This window comes from Giraffa tippelskirchi, chromosome 4 (genome assembly GCF_054371585.1).
Source record: "Giraffa tippelskirchi isolate mGirTip1 chromosome 4, T2T-mGirTip1v1.2.pri, whole genome shotgun sequence".
Classification (NCBI taxonomy): Eukaryota; Metazoa; Chordata; class Mammalia; order Artiodactyla; family Giraffidae; genus Giraffa; species Giraffa tippelskirchi.
The window spans coordinates 145,836,533-145,859,057 of record NC_137278.1 but is presented as its reverse complement, the minus strand read 5'-3'; the positions used below and the strand labels follow the sequence as shown (position 1 = coordinate 145,859,057).

Sequence of the window (22,525 nt, the reverse complement as noted above, 5' to 3'; positions counted from 1 at the left end):
CGTTTGGCTCTGAGAGGTGTTTTGGAAATATTTGAATTGGCCTGAATTCCCATGTTTGAGGCAGAACTGTGGGCCCTCAACGTGGATTGTTTGTTGTGGTTGCAGTTGCCAACACTGCTTCTCAAAGTTTAAGAGATGTGTCAGTTGGTGGTGATGCTGTTCTCATCTTCTGCATGTGCTAGAGAAAAGGACATCCCCAGAAGCAGACAGGCGTGAAAGCAAGTGCCTGTGTGTTTGCGGTGAGGAGAGCATGAAAGGCCAGGGGTGGGGGAGGGGGAGCACGATCAGTCTGACGGCGCGCGCGTTGCTAGTTTCTAGATAAAATGCCCCCTAAGAAAACACAGGGGGCTTCCCTGGTGGACAACAGATCAACCTCAACCATTAGCTCTGCTGAGAGGCACTTCACCGAAGGAGCAACTTCTCTCTGTTGAGGGAAAATGCAGTTTTAAAAAGGTGCTGACTCCAGCTGGTGCTCACATCAGTCCCTAACTTGACCTACTATGAGCGAACTCTTTGGGTCTCCCAAGGTGGTCAATGAGCCAAAAATCAACTTTTCAGAAGATCAGAGCCCTAAAGTCCAGCCCTATGAACTGTATGATAGTATATTTTGGGACTGTGGATAAGAAATAATTGTATAACTGAAAACCAAAAGTTGGTAGATTTATTCCATTTGAGACTTAGTGCCTCCTAGTTAATATAATTTGATTTCTTCTCTCTTTTAGTCTGTCCTGCCCACCTCACACTTTTGTTTGTTTGTTTGTTTTTAAACCAAAGAGTGAATCCTGACATGCATTGGGATCTCATAAAAATTAGGAAAATCTAATCACTTCGTAAGATAGAAATCATGATCATGAAAATAGGGGTTTGAGAAAATCCCTCTCTGAATGACTTCTCAGGAGATGCAAGGAGCTGTCATTTTGAGATTTCGAAGTCATACTCCTTTTTTCTCTCACTAACTCAAATTTCTAGAACAACATTCTCTTAACTGTGGTCAAATAGTAATAATAATAATGGTAGTAATAAAAAGAAACAAATAATGATTTGTGGCTAAAAGAAGCCTTAGTACTTAAAGAAAAAGAAAATGAACCTGCTGAACAACTTCAGCTTTGCCTCCTATGAGATGTTATCTTGTAGCAGGACTTAAAAAAATTTGCCTGGTGTAGTTACTAATTATATAACTTGAGAATTAGACACTAGGACATGTATCCAGTCTCTATTACCATTCTAGAGAGAAACAGAACACTGAATTCCAGTACTGAATGTATCATTTAGAGTGCTACATCAGCTCTTCAAAGGAAAGCATAATTTCTAGGGCTGAGGAAGAAACAACTAAAATCACAGTTTACAGGGGAACTGTTTGATCCCTGTCTAGGGTAAAATGAGTCTTCTGGTTTTGTTGTTGCTATTTTTCCTTCTCGGCCATGCTGGTGGTTTACTGTGTGTGTGTGTTCAGTCATTTGCACATTTGTGTATATGGTCTGCTTGTCTAATCACGGCTTCCTTAGGGTCATCATCCACAGTCATACAGATCATGCAACCCCACCCCCACTCCCCACCCCCTGAATAGGGCAGTGATGTTGTGAGTCAAGATCAGGACCACTGCCAAGCCTAATACAGGCCCTGGACATAGCAGAAAAAACAACTGCCCTGATTCTACTGTGAACAGGGGAAGGAGGTTAAGCAGGGACAACTTAGCTGAGTTGGAAGGGGTACTGTAGAGGGAGTGAGGAATCTTTTGATCTTCATTTGTAGGTGTGATCTTGAATCAAAGGTGCTTGGGTCTTACTTAGGCCTGGTGGTTTCTCTAGCCCTGGGCATTGGCCCAGGAATTTGCAAAGTTCCCAAACCAGTTATGGAATCAGGTCCTGGCCTGCCCTTAGGCAATTCAGGGCACTGGGGCCTGAGCAGTGGAGGCTGCCCTCCCTCCTCTCTTGGTCGTCCTTCATCCACCTTCCTCTCTGGCAGTAAAAACCCCTTGGGTTTGGCAAGGCGACCACCCTTATCCCTCAGAGTGAGAGTATGACCAGAGGAGCCAAAGAAATTCATCCTTGGTATTAACTTTGCGATTCTGCTCTCAAAGTTTTCCCAACCTTTTTATACCTTTATACATTCTACTAGAAATTTTGGGGGTTGAAGGGAAGAAAAATTCTAATTTGATCCTATTTGTTTTGAGGGTGGTGTCCAGGCACTGGTATTTTTTAAAAGCTATTAGTCGATCGTAACATTTATCTCAGGTTGAGAAAGGCTGAGATGGAGTCAGGGAGTGAGCAGGAGCTGAAATCTAGATAGCCTGCCAGAGGCTCTTTTTGCTTTCTACATGTCCATCCATGTTGCCAGGATACCCCCTCCCACCCCTGTACCCCCAAACCTTCATACAACTGCACCGGGCATTTTTCAGCAGGGCTGCTCTTGAGGTTGGAGATCTCTCTCTCCTGGCAACCAGAAATATATGTATGGGAAAAGCTAGATTGTTCAGCTGCACTGATTACCTTCATGTGACCTAGTGCTCCTTCCTAGGGACACACAAGCCCATCTGCTCTTTTCGCGGGGGCTCCATTTTGATTGGTGCCATCAGGCAATCCCTGCCTTTCAGGATATTGTCGGGTCTGAACCTAGGCTTTGGAGGACGCAGATGTCTGGATCACAATCTGAATGGCAGCGTCCCCGCTTTGTGGAATGTTGGATTCGTGCATCAAAGCCATAGAGGAACGGCTGGCATTTTGTTGCTCAATCTGGACTCAAAATTCTTAGAGAATGGAATTTTGCTAATGAGAGCAGCTATAGTAGAAGTTAGACTAAGGGGATAAGTTAAAGATGGGCTTTGGTGGGTGTCTGTCTTCTGATTAGGATGCTGGTGGTTTAATGGCTGAGAAGTATGCACTTGGTTATATATGGAGACTCATGATTACGTGAGAGATCCCCCAGCATATGAGAACATCTGTGATCAGTACTGGAAGGTTCCAGAGGCCTTTGTTTCACCCCAGCACCACAGACGGCCATCTCCAGCCTCCTGCGGCCCTGCTCCGCTTGTGTGCTGTGTCAGGGATAATGAAATCAGACAGGCCCACAGAGACTGCTTTTCCCTCCTCACAAATTTTTAATAAAACGCTTTGAACAACAGAGCTGGGCATCTCTGAAGCCTGAAATTAAAGCAATAAGATGGAAGATGACTTGCTTGTCAGTCTGCACCAGACTGCATCACCAATACAAATTCCCAGGGAGCTTTTTCTAAATCTGCCGACAATGTGAGGCTTTCCATCTGGAGTCTTCTCTTCCTTATTTTCATAGGAAGAAAATCCAGCACTGAGCAAGAGAAAAAAGGGACACTTCATTCTCTGCCACTAACATGTGACTCAAGCCCTGAATTGGGTTTTCACAGAAAGTAATTTTGGGAGAGACTCACTCTTGAATATGTAAGTGTCCCTGATTCAGATTTCTGGAGACAGAAAGTAATCAGTTATTCAAGTGCTCATCACCGCTCAGCCACCTGCTTTGCAAGAGGAATGACCGCTGGAGGTTCCCAGACTCTCTAGATCCCCATGTTCACTTTAGTCTTCCCTCCCCCACCCCCCGCCCCTCCGCCACAGGAAAATACTTACTAGATTCCCAGCTGTGCTAGTGGTAAGTAATCCACCTGTCAATGCAAGATACCTAAGAGACGCAGGTTCCATCCCTGGGTCAGGAAGATACCCTGGAGAAGAGAATGGCTACCCATGTCAGTATTCTTGCCTGGAGAATCCCGTGGATGGAGAAGCTTGGTGGGCTACAGTCCATAGAGTCACAGTCAGATACAACTGAAGCGACTTAGCACATAGAAGGATACAACTCAGGAACACCCAGATGGAAGAGATACACAAAGCAAGGATGGGTAAAAGGGTACAGAACTTCCATGCCCTCTCAGAGCTCACTACCCTCCCAATACCACCACATGTTCATCAACCTGGAAGTTCTCTGGATCCCATAAATTCAGGGATTTTTTTTTTCCCTCCTGGGTTTTTTGTTTGTTTTGTTTTTGTTTTTTAATTGGAGGAAGATTACTTTGCAATGTCATGTTGGTTTCTGCCATACCACCTTCGTCTTGATGTCCACTCTTGCCTGGGCACTGGTGAAGGAATACAGCATGCCTGGTGTCTTGGAGCTGGCATGCCAGGAGCCAGGACTGACAGTGACACTCACAGAAGTACTATAATGTCATGTCAGGTGGTGCTAAGTGTCATAAGGACAAAATAAAATACACGACGGGGCAGAGTGTTATGGAGGACGGGAATATTTTAGATAATGTATATGTGAAAGGCGTCTAAGCTCCAGGTTGTAAATTAAGTATTAATATAGGCTGACCCTTTTTTCAAAGCAAAACTCTTGGCATTAATTCTGCAAGTAAAAGCATTTCGTCTTCTACAAAAGAGACTTCATTTGACTGAAATTTAAGAATCAGTAGCTCTCTTTTTTTCTCCTCTCCCTTCCCTTCTCTTCTTTCTCCTCTTCTCCCTCTCCATCTCAATCCCAATTCCTCTCTTCTCCTGTGTCTCTTTTTCATCCTTCTCCTGTCTTGACCATGTATTCATATCCAGGAAGATGTAATTAGCCCCCAACTAAAATAAATAAATTTATAAAAAAAAAAAAAAATAACCAGTTGAAAAAAAAAAAAAAGAAAAATAAATGCAAAATATTTCTATCCCTTTATACATCAGGGTTTATTTCTAGAGTCCTAAGCTCTCTTGACACCAATGGGAAAATTTGCAGCAGTTCACCTCTGCGGCTTTGCACCTTCTTGCTGAGTCCCTCCGGATGGAAATTCAACCGTACCTATCTGGGGGCTCCGGCCTAGACTTCCTATAACATATATGTAAAAGACATGAGTCTCCTGTAAGAATGCCTAAAGGAAACAATGAACCACCAATCTAAGTTCTGTACTGATACTACCTGTTTTCTCCCACATTAAGGCAAAGCTAAATGAGGTCGTCTTTTTTGTGACCATGTCTCCAGGGCTGTATGGCTCAGTGTCCTGGCAGAGGATATAGTTCCACACAAGTAGTTTTAAGTGAAGAGAGTATAGTGATGGGGCTATGTGAGTGGTAGGGTACAAGCAAGGGAGCAAATAGTGGTTGGTGAAGCAGCCAGGGATCAGAGAGCAGACAGCCATTACACCTCCAGGGCTGAAGGGCAAGGGGAAGGGGAATTTGCTTCCAGAGCCCAGTGAGAACAGGAGTCCTGAAGGCAGTGACCTGACAGGATGCCACCTGTCAGAGGAAGGCAAGGAGCAGGAGCCAAGCAGAGAGGAGATATCCAAGCAGCCTGTCTCTCCTCTCACTCTCTAGCCTCAAACCCACCCCGAAGTCTGCCATCTGGGAGCATGGAGAGCTGCCCCTGGGATGCAGAACAGAGACAGAGAAAGGAGACAGAGGAAAGCACGTGCAGGATCTAGAGTTCACAGACCAGCCTTCCTGCTGCTGCTGCTGCTAAGTCGCGTCAGTCGTGTCCGACTCTGTGTGACCCCATAGACGGCAGCCCACTAGGCTCCTCCGTCCCTGGGAATCTCCAGGCAAGAACACTGGAGTGGGTTGCTGTTTCCTTCTCCAATGCATGAAAGTGAAAAGTGAAAGTGAAGTCGCTCAGTCGTGTCCGACTCTTTGTGACCCCCTGGACTGCAGCCTACCAGGCTCCTCTGTCCATGGGATTTTCCAAGCAAGAGTGCTGGAGTGGGTCGCCAGTGCCTTCTCCGCCAGCCTTCCTACCCACCTCCTATTAGATGTTCCATCCAGAGTGGCTACTATACCAATTGATCCTTCATTTCTTCCTTCAGTTGTAATACCCACATATTGAGCAGCATCACGTTTGGTAATGGGCCCCCTGATCAAAGTGCTAAGGTGACCTAATTCTATCCCAGCTTTTAATTTCCTCTATTTTCAGCAACTGGTCTGTGAAGACTTGATCTGACCCTGTGTGTCCTGCCTGTGGCCCCTCTGTTCCCCAAGTCCTTCTTTTGTAGTTGAAAAGATCATTTCCAAAGACTTTAATGATTTCCTTTCTCAGTAAACTCATAAGAAATTCCCCTTTCAATTTTAGGGTCTATGATTTTCTTATTCCTTAATATTTTCTTTCAGAGAGAAATTCAGGACTTGAAAGTCATCCTAAGGTCATTTGCCTGTCGTGGAAGCCATAAAGATGAAAGCACACTTATCTAGGGGGAGTGGGGAGGGGGTTGTTACAGCCTGGTTCTTGCTGAAGCCTTTCTAATGACCATATTTTCTGGCTCTGGCTACAATTATTTCATGGGTTATATTACAGGCTATAGCAATTCCTTTCTTAGCTGAAATTGTTTTTTGGCCTTGGCTGAGAGTGTTTTTTTTCTTTTTGCTCTATGAAAAAGACAACTCTTGAGAACTTTGCCAAAGACACACATTCACACAAACCCGCCCAATAAATCGGTGTTTAAAAAACGTAATGGCTCAGCTAACGTTTAGTATGAAGAAAGGCTGTTGTCTACTTCTGTCCACTTTGAAGAAATGCATCTCTCTGCTGCTTCTGAGGAAGGACCCTGTCCTTTGTTGTGTTTCATGGGTGAACAGAGAGATACCACCTTAAACTGATATTGATCCACAGGCTTTACCAACCCAAAGCCCTACAAAGGGCATGTCAGCTCATCTGAAAGCCGAATAGCATCACTAATTAGACCCGGGATTTATGCTTCTGTTCCTTGGGTAGCACTTCATAAGCACCTCCAAACTCACCCTCTCTCTAGCCTGAGACTAAGGAAGGCACATGTGAAAGAAACTGTCAATATTAAGTGATGTTCTATTGGAACCGTTGAGGTCTTACTGTTACTGAGAGTTACGTGGCCTCTGTTTGTAGCTCTGGGAAGTTTAGGTGTTCAACCTGGGAGAGAGGACTTCCACTCATCAAAATCTCTCTTTAGCCCATTCCATATTCAGTGAAATTGGTCTCCTTTCCCTTGACCCCATAGTGTCATCAGAAGGTAAGCTGGGGATGCAGAAGCTGAGGGTTTTTCTCCCCTCACTGCCCCACCACCACCACCCTGTGGAGAGAGAGGAGGAAGCTTTTAGTATTTCACCCTAACACTTTAGTGAGTTAATAGGGACATTAGTTGTCTAACCATGGGCTGCGCTGCTTCTTATTGCTTGTATAATGGCCATAGTCCTTTGGCTCCTGGCAGACATTGTGAAAGGCTGAATGGCCCAGTCCTTGGGCTAGCTGGGTCTCCTGCCTGCTGGGAAGAGCCAGGGGCCACGAGAGCCAAACTCTGCGGCCTCTGCTCACTATTGGGTCTGTTTTCAACAGCCAGCAGGAACACCTACCCGCCCTTCTGTGGTGGGCGCAGCTGCTGGGACAGTGACACAGGGTCTGTGGGGCAGGCCTGGCACATACTTGTCAGTCCCTCTGTGGTCCTCTTTTCTACAGCCTTTCCCACCCTCCTGAGGCTCTTCTTTCTTCTGGATTTATTTCAGTGACACTTGGGGTTGAGGCAGTTTATTTTGCCCCACTTCCTCCATCTAGCATTTATTGTCTGCAAATACTGTTATTTGCAAGGGGGCTAGATCCTGGTTTTCAGCTTCTCAGTAACTGGCGAATCTGCTGCTCAAGCGAATCTGGTGCTCAAGCTAGCGTCCACTCTGCCTTCCACGAAAGGGTTAACCTCAAGGCAGCGTGTTGTGTCAGCCTGCTGGTCTCCCGCCAGCTTCCCTCTTATGGGCTGCGGGGCTACCATATTAGGAGTGTGTGAAGATTCAGCTCCCCGGTGTACACAGCAGGAGCTCTCCTGTCAGTCTGAAATGCAGGCGGTATATTTAGCATCAGGCCCAGGGGAATAGCAGCTCCACACAGAGGGGGCTGCGGGAATGCAGTTGTGCATCCAATCTCAACTCCAATCCCCACAGAGGCTGAAGCCCTGGGAAAGAGCCGGGCTCTTCCTCCCTCCACCTCCTCCAGTGTCTGCATGGCATCTTTTCCAGGTCGGGGAAGAAGTCCCTTTCATCTCTGCTGTTTCTTTTAACATGGAGGAAAGGAACCATGATTATTGAATGAACCATCACTCAAAATGTTGTAAACAGCAATTTCTCTCCCTCCAGCCCTCATCTCTTCTCACATATCGAGTTAACTAACCACTAATATGATGCGTGGAATAATTTTATTGCCTTATGATCTCTCTCTACTGAGGAAATAAGAGGAATTGCCTCCCGTTGGTTTTGCAGAAAATGTATCTTTGGTACTAAAAAGGTTTTATTTCACATTACAGAAGCCTCTGGGTCTAAAAGTATGTCTTCCTTTATAAAATATAATTGTATAAGTAAAACATAATTACATATAAATTGATTTCTTATAAAGTCCATACAAATTTACATAATATAGTAACATTCTATAAGAGAGTTGTTAACGCATTTGATGATATGGAGTAAGTGCCTCGTTTAATGGACTTGTAACAGTAGCTCTGTTTTAAGGGTAGTTTATTGAGGGTAGAAGGAGAAAGGGTGACAGAGGATGAGATGGTTGGATAGCATCACAGACTCAATGGATGTGAGTTTGAGCAAACTCTGGGAGATAGTGAAGGACAGGGAAGCCTGGCGTGTTGCAGTCCATGGAGTAGCAAAGAGTTGGACATGACTTAGCAACTAAACAACAACAATAACTCAGGAATGATCAGTTCTAGGGGCAGTTTTGCTCTGTCTCTCTCTCTGCTACATTTGCCATTTCAATTGACTAAGACTTCAGATTTGGCCAAGTTCATTTCTAACTGTGAGGCTTGGGAAACATTTAGAATATGGTATTCTCCTTTTCCCCACATATTTACCTCTGCTACAAAACTCACTAATTTCCTCAGACTGTTTGGTAGTTGAGTGAAGAGCTATAGTCAAAATATTGCATAGGCCTGAAGTTTCTGATTGGGAAATGCATTGAAATAAAAAGTCAAAGCCACAGCATTTGTAACCACCATCATCCACAGCTGGAATTCTGCTTCAGAGCTCCAGCTAGGATGAAATGACCTTTTAGATGGCTCTGATTGAAACTAAGTCTTTCCTGATAGCTCAGTTGGTAAAGATTCTGCCTGCAATGCAGGAGACCCCGGTTTGATTCCTGGGTCAAGAAGATCTGCTGAAGAAGGGATAGGCTATCCACTCCAGTATACTTGGGCTTCCCTGTGGCTTAGCTGGTAAAGAATCCGCCCGCAATACAGGAGATCTGGGCTCAATCGCTGGGTTGGGAAGATCCCCTGGAGAAGGGAACTCACTCCAGTATTCTGGCCTGGAGAATCCCATGGACTATATAGTCCACGGGCTCACAAAGAGACACAACTGAGTGACTTTCCTAAAACTGTAGCATAATCTGTGTGACTGGGTTAGAATGGCCAACAGTCTGGTAAACTGAAGACCTTTAGAATACTGCAGAAGGATAATGGGAATCCTTGCAGGAGAGAATTTAACTGGATCAGCAGCACATCCTTCTGTGTGTATTGTTCAACAAAAAGTACACACAGCAAGTGTATAATGTGCACTATGACCAGGTATGGATAAAAGTTAACCATGGCACTTCTGTGCAGATCCAGAGGGCCCTGGAAAAGTGGGGGTTGGGCAGATACTGAGGATGGAGGCAAAGTCAACAGAGGAGGGAAGGAAGGCTGAGACTTGTGTACTGACAGCCAGGTATGGAAGCCCAGGCAGAAGCTAAAGTCAGGAAAAGACCCCAGAGATGACAGTGCCTACAGAGGCAGGTGGGATGGGGCACAGGGGGCCATGGTAAGAGGAATCTCAGGAAGGCAGTGTAGGAGGTAGGCTAATTAGGTGCCATGGCCCTGCCTCCAGAAGACCAGGCATCTTGGAGTGGGATGGTAGTTTGGAAGAGATGGGGGAGAGCAGGCAAGGAATGCAAGGCAAAGATGCATGCAAAGAGGAAATACTTAAGGTTTCAAGAAAAGGGTGCAGGCAGAGACAAATCAGCAAGAATCTGGCTTCCAGATAATTACAGTTCATAATAATGATTATGATAACTAATGATTATTACCCATTATGTGCCAAGCCTGGAAAACACTGAGCTAAGCATATTGTATGCACTGTCTTGTATAATTTTATTTTTTGGCCCCACCACACAGCTTGTGGATCTCAGTTCCCCATCCAGGGCTCTTGGCAATGAAAATGGAGTACTAACCACTGGACTGCCAGGGAATTCCCTGTCTTATGTAATTTTTCTAGTAATCCTATGACCTTGATGTTCTGATTTTTTTAAATTGGAATATAGTGATTAATTTTGTGATAGTTTCTGCTGTGCAGCAAAGTGAATCAGCTATATGTACACATAATTTCCCTCTTTTTTGGATTTCCTTCCCATTTACAACAGAGCACTGAGTGGAGTTCCCTGTGCTATACAGGAGGTTCTCATTAGTTCAGTTCATTTGCTCAGTTGTGTCCGAATCTTTGCGACCCCATGGACTACAGCACGCCAGGCCTCTCTGTCCATCACCAACTCCAAGAATTCACTCAAACTCATGTCCATTGAATCACTGATGCCATCCAACCATCTTATCCTCTGTCATCCCCTTCTCCTCTTTCCTTCAATCTTTCCCAGCATCAGGGTCTTTTCTAAAGAGTCAGTTCTTCTCATCAGGTGGCCAAAGTATTGTAGCTTCAGCTTCAGCATCAGTTCTTCCAATGAATATTCAGGACTGATTTCCTTTAGGATGGACTGGTTGGATCTCCTTGAAGTCCAAGGGACTCTCAAGAGTCTTCTCCAACACCATAGTTCAAAAGCATCAATTCTTTGGTGCTCAGCTTTCTTTATAGTCCAACTCTCACATCCATACATGACTACTGGAAAAACCATAGCTTTGACTAGATGGACCTTTGTTGACAAAGTGATGTCTCTGCTTTTTAATATGCTGTCTAGGTTGGTCATAACTTTTCTTCCAAGGAGCAAGTGTCTTTTAATTTCATGGCTGCAGTCACCATCTGCAGTGATTTTGGAGCCCAAAAAAATAAAGTCTGTCACTGTTTCCACTGTTTCCCCATCTATTTCCCATGAAGTGATGGGACCAGATGCCATGATCTTAGTTTTCTGAATGTTGAGTTTAAGCCAACTTTTTCACTCTCTTTCACTTTCATCAAGAGGCTCTTTAGTTTTTCTTTGCTTTCTGCCATAAGGGTGGTGTCATCCGCATATCTGAGGTTATTGATATTTCTCCCAGCAATCTTGATTCCAGCTTGTGCTTTATCCAGTCCAGCATTTCTCAGGATGTACTCTGCATATAAGTTAAATAAGCAGGGTGACAATATACAGCCTTGACATATTCCTTTCCCAATTTGAAACCAGTCTGTTGTTCCATGTTCAGTTCTAACGGTTGCTTCTTGACCTGCATACAGATTTCTCAGGAGGCAGGTCAGGTGGTCTGGTATTCCCATCTCTTGAAGAATTTCCCATAGTTTGTTGTGATCCACACAGTCAAAGGCTTTGGCATAGTCAATAAGGCAGAAGTGAATGTTTTTCTGGAACTCTCTTGCTCTCATTAGTTATTTTATACATAATGCCAATAGTGTATATATGTCAATCCCAATCTCCCAATTCATCCCACTCCCCTTGTCCCCCCTTGGTGTCCATACGTTTGTTCTGTGTCTGTGTTTCTGTTTCTGCTTTGCAAATAGGTTTGTCTGTACCATTTTCCTAGATTCCACAAATATGCATTAATAAACAATACTTGTTTTTCTCTGCAAATGGCACAATTTCATTCCTTTTTATGGCTGAGTAATACTCCATTGTAGTGCTCTTATTTTCATCATTAAACATATGGGAAAACTGAGGCAAAATGTACTTGGTTAATGAATAGTGGAGCAGAAATTCAAATCCCCGATTTCTGACTAGAACCCCAAAACCTAACTGTTTCACCACACCAATTCTCCAAATGCTAGAGCTCTTGAAACAAGTTTAAAGTTTAGTTTAAAGAGGTGGAAGCTGTTTCTAGCATCACAGTTTCTGGCTCTACAAGTTGGATCTGATGTTATTTATTTGAGTAGCTTATCATATGTAAGAGACTGGGCTAAGTGCTGGGCCTATGGAGACAAACTTGACACAGTCCCTCAAGGAATATTGTGATAGACAAAATATATAAATCACAGTACCATGTGGTAAGCGCTTATGAAGCATAATATTAAGTACTGAAATGGCAACCCACTCCAGTATTCTTGCCTGGAGAATCCTGTGGACAGAGGAGCCTGGTGGGCTGCTGTTCATCGGGTTGCATAGAGTTGGACACGACTGAAGCGACTTAGCATGCATGCATGCATTGGAGAAGGAAACGGCAACTCACTCCAATATTCTTGCCTGGAGAATCCCAGGGATGGAGGAGCCTGCTGGGCTGCTGTCTATAGGGTCGCACAGAGTCGGACATGACTGAAGCAACTTAGCAGCAGCAACAAAGCGGGAGTTAATGATGAAAGGAACCAGAAAAAGCTTTAAGAGGTGATATTTAAGGATTCTTGAGGGAACAGTAACAGCGGCCCAGGTTGACAGGCAATGAAGGATATTCTAGGTGAAGAGGGGGGATTGCTTGGATTATCAGGGATCTGCAAGTAGCCAGGTATAGGTGGAGCAGTAGGATATTAACTAAGAAACTATGCTGAAGCCATATAATAAAAGGCCTTGCATCCCAGAGTAAGGAGGTTAAGGTCTGTTGAGTTTCAAACTAGAGCTTCTAAAAATCTCCTTATACAAAGGTCAGGACTGGTCACAGGGATGATTCTGTAGGCTATGCTGAAAATCATACCTTGGGTTAAGGGAGAAATCCTGAAAGCAACTAGCCTGGCCTGATAAGATCCAGATAAACAGGATCCCAAAGAATTTGTCCTGCAGGGTCATAACTGTCTTTTGGAATAAATAGATAAGCCATCTTCCTTTGCCTTACAATACCCTGAGCACATTAGCTGGAGCTTCTAATGAAAACTTGTCCCAGTACTCATGAAGATTTTCAATTTCCTTTTAACCTGCAAGACGCTGATTAAATTAAGCACTATTGACATCCAGGCTCTTAAAATAGAAACTCATTTAGAGGGACCCGCGGTCAGAATAACATTCAGCATCACCCTTTGGTTCACCCCTTTCTGCCACTCTCCTTTGGTTCCACAGAGATAGGATATTTTTCATCCACGATGCTCTGTAGATGTGTAGGTTTCCCTGGTGAACCCAACTCTCCACCTTCTCAGTAGCTACTTGCTGAAGAAACATCACAGGGCCAGACTGACTCCTTTAAGTTTTGGATAAAAACCACAATATAGACACTTGCCAGTGGCCAGGAATCCTACTGGGCCTCCACAGAAATGTACTTATGTCTTCTTCCAGTTGGTTGTTTCATACCTTCTCCTCCGTCCAACTTCCCGCACCTGCTTCTTCCACCAATGATCTCATCTTGTCATTAATTTAATGATACCAGCACTCAGAGTGGCCACCTGACCTTCCTGCCATTCTTGTCCACAAACCCGCTCACAGCTGGCCCGTCATCCACTCCTGCCCCTGTGTTCATGCTCTTTCTCCCCTTACCTGCTTAAGTACTTTACCCCTTTCCTTGATTCCCCCTCTTCCCTCCATCAAGAATTGCTTCTCTGCTTTCTCAGTCCATAGTATACAAACATGCTTTAGAGTCTCCCACCTTAGAAAAAAATCTTACATTTCCCAACCCCACATTCTTCTCCAAGGATCCCATGATTTCTGAGCAGTAAGACTTCCTTCTGGGACAAGTTGTCTTAATCTGGAATCTTTGCTTCCTCACTTCCTGGTTTTCTCTTCGAGTCTTCCCAATCTGGCTTCTTCCTACATTACTCCACTGAAACTACACTTGTGTCTCTTCTCACCTTCACCAGTACAGCTAAGAGGGTTTGGCACTAACCACACACCCATGCTGATCGACTTTAAATTTGTGATCACTACTAGTGGTTCTTAACACTATTCAGAGGCTACACTGTATTTCTCTGGTTAATCTACACTCCCAGTTCCTGAATATTTTATACTTTTTCTTGGACCTCCAATACCTTCCCATTCTCACCCTAGTAGATGACCTTGCTTCCTATTTTCTAGTTTTACAGAAAACAGTTTGAAGAGAACTCTCACAGTGCATGCGGCTGAATTGACACCTTACTTTTGCCTGTGTCCAACCTTCTGTTGTGTTAACTAAGGTGCCCATGACCTAAGGAAGGTCAAGCCCTCCGTTTGCGCACTGAATCCCACCTCCTCTCACCTACTCATAGACTGTCCCAGTAATTCAGCCCTGTCCTCTTGCATCAGTGTTTCCCTCTCTGCTAGCTTATTCCCAGCACCCTACAGAAGTGTCACTTCTTCTCTGACAAATAGCAGCAACGTGGTAAGCCCCAAAACTTCACTTAGCCCCATTTCTCCTCCAGTTCCCACTCCCATTTCTTTTTCTTCCACTTTTTATCCAACCAGGTGAAACAAGTTTGTTTTGCCCGAAGCAGAGCAGGTAAAAAAGGCCGAAATGCTGAGGTCTGCAGCAAAAAGAAGGTTTATTCAAAATAAATTATTCAAGTGGGAAGGCAAAAGAAAGCCTCAGATCCGCCTCCCTGGAGGTGAAGGGTATAGTGGTAGGGAGGGGTGATGAGGACTTGGGCAGAAAAGAGGGCCATGAGAGGTGGGATGAAGAGTCTGTTGTGGGAAACATGAAGGAGGTAGCCTGCAGGGAGGTGGATGTCAGGAGAGGTGCAGGGAACAGGGAGAAGAAGAAATCTAGGTGCACTTTCAGGTTTCTGCAGAGGGGGATTTGGTCCATTAACTAAGGTAGGGAATCATGGAAGAGCAGGGAAAAGTAATACTCATGGTTGGGACATTCTTGAGAAAATGCCTTCTTGATACAGGAGCTTGTATTTTATCTTATACACAACTGAGTGAACAGGGGCTTAGAGACAGCCGAAGACAGAGCTAGCACTTAACAGGCTGAGTGACTAAAGGGGCAAGTTGCATAATCTCTGCCTCCATCTCACTTCTAAGTAGTAATAATAGTTACCTATGCTAGGAGAACTAAAGGAGATATTGCATACAAAGTAGCCTTGCCCCCTACTCAACTAATTTTGTCTTTCAATCCAGTTACAGAGGTGCATGAGAATTGAGAAAGTCGAAACAGCAAGCTTAAGCCTTCCTTTTTTCAGGGGTAGAAGGTTAAGAGGGTGAGAGTAGAATGCACACTTAGGCTGAGCAGAGGAAACCCTGCTGCTGCTGCTGCTGCTAAGTCGCTTCAGTCGTGTCCGACTCTGTGCGACCCTACAGACGGCAGCCCACCAGGCTCCCCCTTCCCTGGGATTCTCCAGGCAAGAACACTGGAGTGGGTTGCCATTTCCTTCTCCAATGCATGAAAGTGAAAAGTGAAAATGAAGTCGCTCAGTCATGTCTGACTCTTTGTGACCCCATGGACTGCAGCCTACCAGGCTCCTCCGTCCATGGGATTTTCCAGGCAAGAGTACTGGAGTGGGGTGCCATTGCCTTCTCTGAGAGGAAATCCTAGAAAGTATGATTGACAGAGAGAAGATAAAAAGTGAAGGCCCCAGTATGAATGAAGCAGGCTGGGATGTGCCAGGAGTAGAGCAGAGTCACTTCTTCCACTGAGGGCTGGAAGGAGGATGAATTCAGGAGCACAGGCCCTTGTGTGCTGGAGCAGGGCTTAGGAGATAAACGTCTAAACATTCTCTAATTTCTCAGTAAAGCTGGAGGTTCACTTTGCTCAATACACAGCAAGGCAGATGCTGAGATGCCGCGGTCTGCAGCGAAGAGAGAGCTTAATTCACAAGGCAGCCAAGCAAGGAGATGAAAGAAACTCTCAGATCTGCCTCCCCGGAGGGGAGGGGCTTGGGGTATTTATTAGATGAGGATGAAGTCATAGGGCATTCTGAGGTATGGGGTACATGGGGAGTGTCGGGAAAGTAATTGAAAAAAGGTGCATGTAGTATCATGATTCTGTGCAGGCCCAACTAAGCTCCAAGCCTCTGCAGGTTCAAACATGGAGGTGCTTACCACCATCTGAGGGTGGAGTTTCAGCCTTCTGACATCAAAAAGTCAAGGGGACACTCACGCATGCCCAATTGGATGGTCAGTGGTCCTATTCAGTGTTAACCAGCTCAGTCTCCGACTAGACACAGGTGATTCCTGGCTCAGCTGAACTAGACACAGCTGACTGCAAGTTATTAGAAAAAGAACTTGGGCAAAAATACTATTTAGGCTCTGTGCTGCTTGAAGGACACGCAAATCTTCTGTGTGTGCGTGCTAAGTCATCTCAGTCTGACTCTTCACGACCCTATGGACCATGGCCCTCCAGCCTCCTCTGTCCATGGGGTTCTCCAGGCAAGAATACTGGAGTGGGTTGCCATGCCCTCCTCCAGGGGATCTTCCCAGCCCAGGGATAAAACCCATGTCTCTTATCTTTCCTGCATTGGCAGGTGAGTTCTGTACCACTAACGCCACCTGGGAAGTCCACAAATCTTCAGTAGCATCAATTAAAACAATTAGTAAAGCCAGATTACAGGTGAAGTGGATTGGACAGATGATTACTCATGGCTTCACCTTCATAGCCAGTTTCTTTGGAAGAGCAGGCTACACTTGATGTCTCTAGTTTCTCTCCTCCCATTCTCTTCTGAATCCACTGCACTCAGGTTTTTACCCCACCAATCTCTTGTTCCACTCCAAGAAAACACCTCTTAATGAGATCAAGCAATAGCCTCAGTGTTATTAAGTCCAAAGGTCCATGTTCTTGTTTGATGTACCAGCAGCATTTGATTGCCCTTCTCCTAGGAACACTTGCTTCACCTGGCAACCAGGACATCACGCTTGCCTAGAGTTCCACCTACCCCTCTTCACACTGCTCTCAGACTCCTTTCTGGTTCTTCGTAGCCTTAGACATTAGAGAGGGCCAGGGATCAGTGTATAAACCTAGACTCTTTTCTTCCTACACTAGTCCTTTAGCGATTTCATCTAGTCTCGTGGTTTTTAATGGAGAAGGCAATGGCACCCCACTGCAGTACTCTTGCCTGGAAAATCCCATGGATGGAGGAGCCTGGTAGGCTGCAGTCCATGGGGTCGCTAAGAGTCGGACACGACTGAGCGACTTCACTTTCACTTTTCACTTTCATACATTGGAGAAAGAAATGGCAACCCACTCCAGTGTTCTTGCCTGGAGAATCCCAGGGATGAGGCGCCTGGTAGGCGGCTGTCTATGGGGTCGCACAGAGTTGGACATGACTGAAATGACTTCGCAGCAGCAGCAGCATAGTTTTTAAAATCCATATATGTGCTCTGATTACTTTCTATTTTATTTCTTACTCTGCTTCTCTTCCCTGAGCTCCATATCCATATTCATTTATGTGTCCAGATGCCTATTTATCTTCTCAAGGGGGATGGTTAATAAGCACTTCAAATCTGAATTCATTTTCTTCCCCTCAAACCTGCTTCTTCTATAGTCTTCCTCATTTCAATAAATGACAATTCCATTCTTCAAGTTTCTCAGACCAAAAACCTTGAAGTCATACTTATCTTCCTTTTCTCTCCCACACCACACATCTAATTCATCAATAAAACCTATTGGTTCTACCTTCAAAATATTTCCAGAGTCCAACCACATCTTACCATCTCCACTGTTACTAATCTGGCTGAGCCATCATCACTTACTGCCTATTTATTGCAATAGCTTCCTAACTAGTCTCTTTTTTGTTTGTTTTTTGGCCACTGCTTCTGTTCTTGTTTCCGTATGTGTTTAGTTGCTCAGTTGTGGCTGACTTTTTGCAACCTCATGAACCTTAGCCCGCCAGGCTCCTCTGACCATGGGGATTCTCCAGGCAAGAATACTGGAGTGGGTTGCCATGCCCTCCTCCAGCGGCTCTTCTCAACCCAGGATCAAACCCAGGTCTCCCGCACTGCAGGCAGATTCTTTACCATCTGAGCCACCAGGGAAGCCCTGCTTCCATACAGTTTAATGTTAACACAGCAGCCAGCATGATCTATCTCAAATCAGGTCATGTAATCAGGTCAAAACCGTCCTACATTTTTCCATCTCACTCAGAATACAAGTCAAAGCTCACACTTTGTCTACAAGACACTACCTGTATGACCCCGTTCCTTCTCTGCTCTCTCCTGATACCCTTCTTGCTTCTTCCACTTCAGCTACTCTGGCCTCTTTGCTTTTCCTCCACTCACCAGTCACAATCTTGCTTCAGGGTCTTTTAAATTAATTTTCCCTCTGCCTGGAAAACTTCTCCCCAGATATCTGTATGGCTCATCCCTCTCTTAAAAATCTTACAGAAATGTCATTTTGCTGTCAAGGTCTTCCCTGAACAGCCTTGTCTAAAAGTGCCCACCTGGCCGCCTCCACCCTTGCTCCTTTTCCAGCTTTACCTTTCACCTTCGCACTTACTACTATTTTACATGCTGTGTATTTTTTTTTTTTAATCTAAATATCTCTCTTCCACTGAAAGAGAAATTCCAAAGGGCAGGAGTCTTAAAATATTTCACTTACTACTATATCTTCACTACCTCGAGTTGGCACAAAATACGTATTTGCTCAACTATTGAGAGACTGAGTGAGATAAGGACAGAAAAGATCTAAAATCTTTTAGTCACTTGGGTGCAGGCACTGAATGGGCAGAGAGTTCAATATAATCAGGGTTTGTTTTCACCCAGCATCTACTTTGCTCTCTCAGCTTCCCACTTCATTATCTGCAAGACTTTGGGAAAATATTTTGTATTTCAATTTTTCTAACTTCAATTAGGGAATCATAAAGAATCTACCATACATTATTAAGACTAAAGGTTCATATGCACTTGAAGTAGTTGAACAATGCCTAGGACAATAGACAGTATCCAATAAATGCTGTCATTGCTCTTGTACTAATTATTAGTACATTAGGCTTCCCTGGTGGCTCAGTGGTAAAGAATCTGCCTGCCAATGTAGGAGATGTGGGTTTGGTCCCTGGGTTGACAAGATCCCCTGGAGAAGGAAATAGCAACACACTCCAATATTCTTGCCTGGAAAAGCCCATGGACAGAGCAGCCTGGTGGGCTACAGTCCATAGGGTTGAGAAAGAGTCGGGCACAACTGAACAACTAAACAACAATTATTATTACTATCAAAGCAGTCTCCCTGCAGCTCCATGATACTGCACATTTCTGGCTTCCTTTTACCTCACTGGCTTCTTGGCTTTCTCCCTCCCTGGTTCTTCCTCCTTTATCTGACTGCTGAATGTTACAGTGGGCCCCAGAGCTCACTGCTAGGCCTTCCTTCCCCCACTGCACTCTGTCCCTAGATGATGTTACCCATCCCCTAGTCTGTACTACCACTGATGTTGGCTACTTTCAAACTGGCATCCCCCTGCCCCCATGTATGCTGATGACTTTCAGATTTGTATTTCCAACCCAGATCTCTTTCCTCTCACTGTAGACTAGCATTTCTCATGAAGAAGACCACCTACTTGGTGTCTCATGGCATGTATTTAAATGAACATGCCTGTGATGACTTTCGGAGAAGGCAATGGCAACCCACTCCAGTACTCTTGCCTGGAAAATCCCATGGAAGGAGGAGCCTCGTAGGCTGCAGTCCATAGGGTCGCTAAGAGTCGGTCACGACTGAGCAACTTCACTTTCACTTTTCACTTTCATGCATTGGAGAAGGAAATGGCAACCCACTCCAGTGTTCTTGCCTGGAGAATCCCAGGGATGGGGGAGCCTGGTGGGCTGCCGTCTATGGGGTCACACAGAGTCAGACATGACTGAAGCGACTTAGCAGCAGCAGCAGCAGTGATGACTTTGAAAAACAACCACATATTTTTTACACTTCTTTCTCTCACTGAGTGTGAGCTGGACTTCTAATGAATAGAATATGGTAGAAGTGATGGTATGTGGCTTCTGGGACCAGCTGAAGAAGTCATGAAGCTTCTCTTTCTTCTGGAGTTCACTCTGAGAGACCAGCTGCATGTCCTAAAGACACTAGAAACCCTATGGAAAAGCCCATGGCATGAGGAATTGAGGCTTCTTGCTTACAGCTGGTGAGGAATTGAGGCCATGAGAGCAAAAGTGGGTCCTCCTGCCCCAGTTAAGCTCTCAGAGCACTGCATTCCCAGGTGAGATCTAGATGGCAACCTCATGAGAACCCCCAAGCTAGAACCATCCAGTTAAGCTGCTTCAGAATACCTGCCTTATAGAATACACATAGAATACATGTAGCATATGGGCTTCCTTGATGGCTCAGTGGTAAAGAATCCACCTTCAGTGCAGGAGTCATGGGTTTGATCCCTGGGTTGGGAAGATCCCTTGGAGAAGAAAATGGCTACCCACTGCAGTATTCTTGCCTGGAGAATCTCATGGGCAGAGGAGCTTGGCGGGCTACAGTCCTGGGGTTGCAAAGAATCGGATACGACTGAGCAACTAAACAATGGCAACAACATATATTATATATACTTGATGTTCTAGGTTGCTAAGTTTTATGGTAATGTCATCTGTTAAAAATCTCCCACTGTGAGACATAGATTTGTCCGTTTCTCCCTTAATTTTTTTCAATTTTTTGCTTCATGTATTTTGAAGTCTTCATCTTTTTTCTTAACAGTTTTCAAAGCATGCCATGGTATAGCCTGCCTTGAGGCCTTTGCACATGCCAGTCCCAAATCACAGTGTTTCACTCTGGCTCTTCACATGGCTGGCTTTTTCATCTCCATCAAGGTCAGTCCAGTGGCCATCCTCCCAAATCACCTGTATCTAAAATAGACATCCTCCCTACCACAGTCACTCTCTGTCCAGCTATTCTGCCTATGTTCTTCATGGCAATAATCACAATCTATAACTGGGCTGTTAATTCATTTACTTGCTTCTCTTATTGTCTTGCCTCCCTCACTAGAATGTAGACTTCCTAAGAGCAGGGGACCAATTGATCTTACTTACCTCCCCATCTCCAGAGTCTGGTAAAGGCCCTACAACATAAAAGAAGCTTCATGTGTCTTTGGTAGGTGAGAGAATGATGAAAAACCAAGTACATGAGATGGAGTTCTCCTTTCTTGGAGCAATCATCATAGGATTTACGTAACTGTTTGACTGTGGCATGTAACAAAGAACAGAATTGAGTTCTAGAACCCCGTATGGCTCCACCTGGATGACTTAGCATTAGAGTCTCTGGTCTCTGATACACTTTATATAGTATTTAAAGGGCTTCTGTGGAAATCTAAGCTGTGTGTGTGTGTGTGTGTGTGTGTGTGTGTGTGTGTGTGTGTGCTAAAATAGATAACACGTCTTCACGCAACTATAGAACAAGTCCCGGCAGGGGCACTGGCGTAACTATAACTTCAACTCAGAGGGATAAAGGAGGAATGAGTCCTCATTGAGAGGGAAACCCACTAATTTTGTATAACCAGATCTAATCAGGCAACCTCTAAGCATCTTGCTTAGAAAGTGAGATTTCAAACATGTGATCTTGTTTGCTAGTTCCTGTTGCACATACATAAAAGTTGCTTATATGTATGCAGGTAGGGGATGCTAGATATACCATAGCTTACCAAAATGCACTTACTTGATTTTCAGTGTGACCCAAGATCCCAGGACTTACTCAACAAGAAAAACAGACACTAGTCTTTGGTAATCCTTTGGCTCAGACATAGATCAATGATGCCTGGAGAAAAGAGTCTTATTTCTTTCTCCCTAAAATATTAATCAATCACGCTTCATTAAAATATATTGATCTAATGAAAAAGAAATAGAAATTGATCCTGATCTGAACTTTTCTGTGAATAATCTTTTGACAACCATGAAAATAAAAATTTATGTGTAAGTAAAAAGAATGATAAAACATTAACATTAATGAAAATTGAAAAATAGAATCCTATGGGCCAAGTTTCATTGAGGATGTTAAGTCTTTGACTTAACAAAGTTTTCCAGCTCCTCTGCTTAGAGGTGAAAGTATTCAGTTTCCTGTCTGTATTGTACAAAAGGATGTCCTAAACCCTCTGATCTTCCCCAGGACATGACCCCACCCAAGTCTCCAGGGAAAAGCCTTTTGTCTTAGATTCCAGGCCTTCCCTTCTGCAGTTTTCCTCTGCCCTCACCTTAAGGCAACTCCTTCCTCTCCCTCAGGCCTTCTGTGGGCTCTTCCTTCCTTTTCCTTCCCCGATCCTCCTTCTCAGGCAGACCTGCCCTTGAGTAAACACAGGCATCCTGAAGTATAACTGATTGACTCTAGTTACTATGTTCTTTTTAGATATTCAGCATTTGATTACAGAATAAGTCCTCTTTGTGGTTAAAGTCATCGGAATAAAATTGAACTTGTGAAATTTTATCCATCAATCCTCTCACAAGAGTTTTCCAGAATGCATGGCTTATAGGAACTACATGGACTCTGCAGCCAGTAGGCTTGGGTTGATTCTTCATTCTGTCAGCTAAGTGGCCCTGTGTAGATCACAAGCTCACTGAACCTCAGTAGTTTTTCCTTGTAAAATGGAAACCAAAATGTCTGTTTCACAGGGCTGCTGGAAGGACAAGGTTAGATAATATATGAAGACCTTCT

General features: G+C 44.5%; 1 long non-coding RNA gene across 1 annotated transcript; it reads right to left on the bottom strand.

The window, feature by feature from the left end:
* Positions 1-3,074: 3,074 nt before the first annotated feature.
* On the bottom strand, positions 3,075-21,077 carry LOC145545409 (uncharacterized). Its single transcript, XR_014082057.1, has 2 exons — positions 20,914-21,077; positions 3,075-3,303 (listed from the first exon to the last, which is right to left on the bottom strand). It is a non-coding gene; the product is annotated as an uncharacterized LOC145545409 (long non-coding RNA).
* Between the last annotated feature and the right edge of the window lie 1,448 nt (positions 21,078-22,525).